Genomic DNA, 6,447 nt, shown 5'->3' with positions numbered 1-6,447 from the left:
GCTGGAAAATGGTAGACTGAGGCCTCAAACACAGGTAATCTAGCACAAAAGGCTTCAGGCTTAGCCGCTACTCCATGTGGTTTCCCCACTTGCCCTGCTACGTCTTAATGGAGTCTTCTGGAGAAAATGCCTTGCCTCTTGTAAACTGAATTGACTAGCGGGAATAACTCACTAACCAAAGGGCTGAGGTTGATAGGACATTTTGAGACAAACTAAGTTTTCAACCTTTCCTTTCTCTCCTACCCCAAGTCAGATGCCAAAAATATGCCAGCTCCTCTGCTGATAGTCAAGCCCGCCGATTCCTAGCATTCACCTCTTCATTCTTTGCTCTCTCTGCCCCCCCCCACCATATAGTTTTGCTTCTAGGGGTTCACCAGAAAGAGTGAGTAGGTGAAAAGGAATAGCAAAGAGAAAAATGAAGAAAATACCACTTTACTGGGGAGAAGTGATAGTGTTTTAGATTGAAAACTGCCTGGAAATTGGCCATTCGGTCATGCAAACAATAATAAATAGTGTTGGCTATGACTTGCTTTTGCCAATGGACCAGGCACTATTTCAAGTGATTTATAAACATAAACTCATTTAATCTTTACAAGAGCCCCACCAGATAGGTTTTATTCCTAGCCTCACTTTCCATAAGGGGACACTGGAGCACAGAAAGTTTGAGTAACTTGCCCCAAGTCTCTCAGATTTGAGTGGTGGAGCCATCACTTGAACCCAGAGAGTCCTGCACCAAAGAAAACTGAGCAAAACTAACTCTGGGAACAGCCTCTAGGACAGTGGTGGACTCTGCCCAGAAGGAGGGGCAGCCCTCTGAGTGACTGGTCACCACCTCGTCTCCAGCTTGCTCTCCAGGATTACCAGGTTATTAGTGGTTTTCCAAGGCTTGAAGAAGAAGGAGACTTTCCATGTTTTATTCTATTTTGCTATACTTCTTGTTATAAGGATGACTTTTAAAAAAGGTGAAAATCATAACTCTCCTACAGATATCAAATGAACACATGTTAAAGATTGTTTAAACTCGTTACTCATGAGAGGACAAAGCAGATGTTACAATTGGTTCAAAGGAATCCAAAGGACAACACATTTATAGATCAGGAATATTGAAAAGAATTTGTAAATGGATGCAAAACTGGTTTTTCTAGGGTGGAGAGGGGGATGTTGTCCCTCCACTGGCCAGAATTCACTTAGGTGTCTATGGGCAAACATTATTTTGCCTTGCTATCAGCTCTCTACTCTTTACAGAGCTGCAAAACAAATCAAAGGCAATGAAAGGCTAGAATCAGATCATCCTAAAGGGTATCCCCGAAACCATGCATAGCTTTCTATTGGAGACACTTAGCAAATTCTTTTTTGTACTTCAAATTTCCTTACATTCTGCATGGTTAGAATCTTTAAAACATGCATATGTCCTTGTATTATTTGAGTAATTAGTATCTTTTAACTATGTTTTTTAAAAAAGAATACAAGTGGAACATCCTCTTCATTCTCTCACCTTTTTTCTACCCCTAAGACTTCTTTCTTTTCCTTATTCCATTGATACTAAATATATTTAATTTATATTCTGCTTTGACAATTCTGATATCTGAAGTCTTTGTAATCTTATTCTTCTGTTGACTCTCACTCATGGCATTTTATTTCCTTGTATGTTTCATGATTTGCTTTTGAAAACTGCGAGTTTATATTTATTAAATCTTTCCTTGATGGAATACTTTGAGGCCTGGCTGAGGGTGGTGTCCTTCCTCCAGAGAGGACTTAACATTTGCTTCTTCTAGGCACTCAGAATCACTATCTACACAGGATCAATTTAAATGAAATTCTCAATTGGAGATTTTCAGAATATGCAAGTAGAGTGAATCTGGAACCCAAACTGAGTTGAGGGCTGGTTTATGGTGACTCATATCTCAAGGAGACATTTTTTTTTTCTCTCCCAAACTGAGAGCAAAAGCCAACACAAGTGATTCTTTATTAAGTCCCTTTGGATGTACCCCAATCACACTGTGGTTCAGCCCTTCAGAAACCCAGCTTTGAGATGGAGTCTCTGATTTGATCCTTCAGCTTCTGTGGGCTCTGTGGTTGTTAGAATTTGAGAGATTTTCCTCAGGGTGCTTCTGGCTCTAAATTTGCTATTGCTTTGATTTTTTTGCCTTTCAGTTTTTCTTTTTCTTTGTGTGTGTGCATGTGTGTATGTGTGCACACACATACACAAACATAACAGTTCAGCAGTACATTTTAAAAGTTTAAAATTTTTTTAGTATTTTTAGATAATTTATGTATTTGGTAGTGATGGGATTTTTAAGAATATCTGGCCTACTATACTGCAAGAAATAGAAGTTACCTGTTACTTCTTTTTTTTTTTTTAAAGCATTTTTTTAATTCTTATGTTAATTACCTGTTACTTCTAATGTAGTAGCATAAGGTAATAAAATAAACCCGGGATCTGGGTTAATTTATTCAAAATGGCTACCAGGTGCCAAGCACTGGACTAGACGCAGGTGAACAAAATTCTGCCCTTGCTGTCAGGGTGCTGCCTGCTTCCATCTTCATGAAGTTAGAGCTAGATTGAATTTGGGCTAAGCTGATTATCAGCTGTATTAACTTAAATGCATTTCTTAACCTATAAAAAAGGACATAGATACCTTACGGGCACTGCTAAAGACTAAGTGAATTAACCTATAAACATCAATTAGGATGATTTCTGACAGACTCGTATCACGTGACCTTTCCTAAGCCAGTCACTGTCAAGGGAAATGGAAACATCATAATTAGCTTAGACCCATTAATAGCTACCTTTGGAATTGGAGACAGGTCACCTTTCTCTGACCCTCAAAAGGAAAGAACTGATGAACAAAATCGGGGTTCAGTTAGCAAGGAAGAGAGGGAGAAATGGAAGTTGAGTAGGCCACCAACAGATCCCACTACAGTCTACAAATGCCCAGGACAATGGCGGCCACCCAGCAGTTATAGGTCCAAAAATGTTAGTTACCAGTTCTCTCAACTACACCCAAAACTAACCTATACAAACTGGTTTGAGGTCAACACCTTAATACAACTCTTCACTCAGAAATCAAGTTACTTGACCAGTGCCGATAAAAATCTCTTCAGAGGGGCGCCTGGGTGGCTCAGTTGGTTAAGCGACTGCCTTGGGCTCAGGTCATGATCCCAGGGTCCTGGGATGGAGCCCCACATCGGGCTCCCTGCTCAGCGGGGAGCCTGCTTCTCCCTCTCCCACTCCCCCTGCTTGCGTTCCTGCTGTCGCTATCTCTCTCTCTGTCAAATAAATAAATAAAATCTTTAAAAAAAAAAAATCTCTTCAGAAGCTTGAGATTGACCGCCTCCAGTAGAGGATGCCAGCTCTTCACACCGTGCTCCGTGCTGCATAGCACATTGCCAAGCAGGTGTTCTCAGGCTGACTGGTCACCTGTTCTGCTCTCCTCTGAGTTGGTGGATTCTTGGAACTTCTACACAGCCTTCATTCCACAACAGGCAAAGAAAGTCTCCTCTGGGATAGAGGCCCTACCACACACACACACACCCATGCCTGGGAGGGATGACTTCCAGCCCCGTCCTTTCACTTCAAATAAAATAAAATAATAAAAGAGTAAAACAACAGAGAGAGACAAAAAGCAGACTTGGAAAGACAGAGTAAGGAAAACATATACTTTCGTAAAAGCAAGAGAAGAAAAGGAGGCAGAGGGGAAAATATCTCTCTGTGTCCACTTGAGCTTTGGGGAAACCAGATTTTTTAAACTATATTTTAGATTTAAAGATTTATTACTAATTCTTTCCTTCCTAATAACCCTCTTTTCAGCAGTTTCTGTATTCTTCTAGAAGCAGGGAGGATGTACAAAGGATCTTTCCTCCTCAAGAAACACCCCCTCCTTCCTTGTCTCCAAACCTCTGTCCTAGGAATCCATGATTCCAGGAAACGTGTTCAGATAAAACAATTCCAGTTACTGGAAAATCTTAAGGCTTTCTTCTGTGGGTTTATAACAGCTTGGTCTCTGACTCACAAATCAAAGAGATTTGCTGAGATAGTAACACCTTTTATGTAGTCTCAAGTCGCTTCGTCTTTTCCAGTTTCAGACTCCCCAATCACACAATGATGAAGGATGGAATGGTTAGTGGTTTTCAAACTGCCTATGTGTGCAGGTGTGTAAGTGTGTATTCGTGCACGCATGTGTGTGTGCGAGTACGTATTTACTTAACAGAACATCTTTTTGGATGATGACATCTTGTGTAAAACGTCATCATAAAAATCAGATAAAACAGATGTGCCTTGGTTGAAGGGACGGTGGGAGAGACAAGGGTGGAGTAGGAGAAGGAGGGGGTCCTTTAAAGGGCCCAATCTTGGCCCCAGCAGCGCCTTGAAGTATTGCCCCAGGTGAGGCCTTCCCGGGGGCTATTAGACAACCACTGGCCTAGCTGCTCTCTATGGCCCCTTCTGTCTGGTCTAAAAACCTTCCTTCCTTCTTTCCTTCTTTCCTCCTTCCCTTCCTTCCTTCTTTTTCTTTCCTTCTTCCCTTCCTTCCTTCTTCCCTTCCTTCCTTCCTTCTTTCCTTTCTTTCCTTCTTTTTTCCTCTTTCTTAGATTTCTTTCTTGATTCTTCCCTCATAGATTCACACAGCAGGACAGCACTTTTCATAGCTATGAACTAGGAGAAAATACATTCCCTTCCTAACCCCCTTTCTCTTTTTTTTTTTTTTGGTAATTATGAAAAAAAAATTAATAGAAGGAATAGTGTATACACAGAGGATAATGTAACTAACACTTACCACCCATAACCAGAAAATTACAATTTAATATATTTGTCTCAAAAGGATTTTTTAAAGCAAAGAAATAAGACCTGGCAGACAAAGTTGAAGTTCTCTTAGTTTTTCTCCCCAATCCTATTTCCCCCCTCTCCTCAGATAAACACTATCATGACTGAATAATGGCCCCGCAAAGCTATCCATGTGCTAAACTGTGGATTTGTTACCTTATGTGAGAAATGGGAATTTACAGATGTAACTAAATGAAGAATTTTGAGATGGAGAGATTATTCTGGGTTATCCGTCTGAGCCCAATGTAATCACAAGCGTCTTTATTAGAGGGCATGTCAGAGTCACTGAAGACCTGATGATGAAAGCAGAGGTTGGTGGGATGTGGCCAAGAGCCAAGGAATGTGGGCAGCCTCTAGGAGCTGGAAGAGGCATGGATTCTCTCGCAGAGCCTCCAGAAGGAACACAGCCCTGCTGACCTATGAAGACTTCTGACCTTGGGACCTGTAAGATAATACAGTGGTGTTCTTTCAAGTTACTAAGTTTGTGCCAATTAGTTAGAGAAGTAATAGGAAATTATTACAGGGAATTAGACAGGTTTCCATCCGGTCCATGTTTTTATACTTGGACTGGATCGATAGATGAAAGAGAGAGAGAGAAATAAAGTAATTTTGTGTAATGTATTTTCTATACTCACCTGATCGTTTTGAGTATCTGTCCCTTTGATACATAAATATCTAGTTAATCCAGTTCAACTGCTATATTTTGTCATGAATATATCACAGTTCTAAAATGGGAATTAGGATATTTTTAATTTTTCACAGCCATAAACATCCTTGTGCATATTTCTTTACACACATACCTCTTTGTACATAGATGCAAAAGGTCTACTAGAATATGTACCTAGAATTTGTGATTCTGTCTTTACCCCAGCTTCCAGGTTATAAAGTTCAAAATCCTTAGCTTATGTGCCCAGACTGTTGACAGGGGCTACCTCGGGGGAAGAGAATAGGATTTGAGGAAAAGAGAGGGAAGAAAGCTTTCACATTCACCTTAATGTTTTGATGTTTGAATTTTTTACAGACATATACTACTGCAGTAAAAAAGAAAAAAAATCTAGGTATTTGAGACTTAAAATAGAGGTTGAAAACCAGAGGTCCTCAGACTAGACACAGCTGACAGACATGTTTTGCTTGGCCCACACGGATTTTTTTAAATATTGAAATATCCTTGCTTTTGTTTCGCTAGCTTTTGGAGATGTATCTTGAAAGAAGTTGCTGTCATAGAGGTTACTGCCTATGTTCTCCTCTAGGATTTTGATGGATTCCTGTCTCACATTGAGGTCTTTCATCCATTTTGAGTTTATCTTTGTGTATGGTGTTAGAAATGGTCGAGTTTCATTCTTCTGCATGTGGCTGTCCAATTCTCCCAGCACCATTTATTGAAGAGACTGCCTTTTCGCAATTGCATATTTCTTCCTGCTTTGTCAAAGATTATTTGACCATAGAGTTGAGGGTCCATATCTGGGTTCTCTATTCTGTTCCATTGGTCTGTATGTTTTTGTGCCAGTACCATGCTGTCTTGGTGACCACTGCTTTGTAATATAGCTTGATATCGGGCAATGTGATGCCCCCAGCTTTGTTTTTCTTTTTCAACATTTCCTTGGCGATTCGGGGTCTTTTCTGAT

The 6,447-nt window shown here is 40.3% G+C and overlaps 1 long non-coding RNA gene across 1 annotated transcript; it reads right to left on the bottom strand.

The window, feature by feature from the left end:
• Positions 1 to 685: 685 nt before the first annotated feature.
• Positions 686 to 6,441, bottom strand: LOC145722309 (uncharacterized). The gene is made up of 2 exons (XR_014146471.1): positions 2,393 to 6,441; positions 686 to 2,338 (listed from the first exon to the last, which is right to left on the bottom strand). It is a non-coding gene; the product is annotated as an uncharacterized LOC145722309 (long non-coding RNA).
• Between the last annotated feature and the right edge of the window lie 6 nt (positions 6,442 to 6,447).

The sequence above is a fragment of the Leptonychotes weddellii genome, chromosome 6 (assembly GCF_054177405.1).
Source record: "Leptonychotes weddellii isolate Sample4059 chromosome 6, ASM5417740v2, whole genome shotgun sequence".
Classification (NCBI taxonomy): domain Eukaryota; kingdom Metazoa; phylum Chordata; class Mammalia; order Carnivora; family Phocidae; genus Leptonychotes; species Leptonychotes weddellii.
The sequence above is the reverse complement of the archived record's forward strand: the minus strand, read 5'-3'. Positions and strand labels throughout refer to the sequence as shown.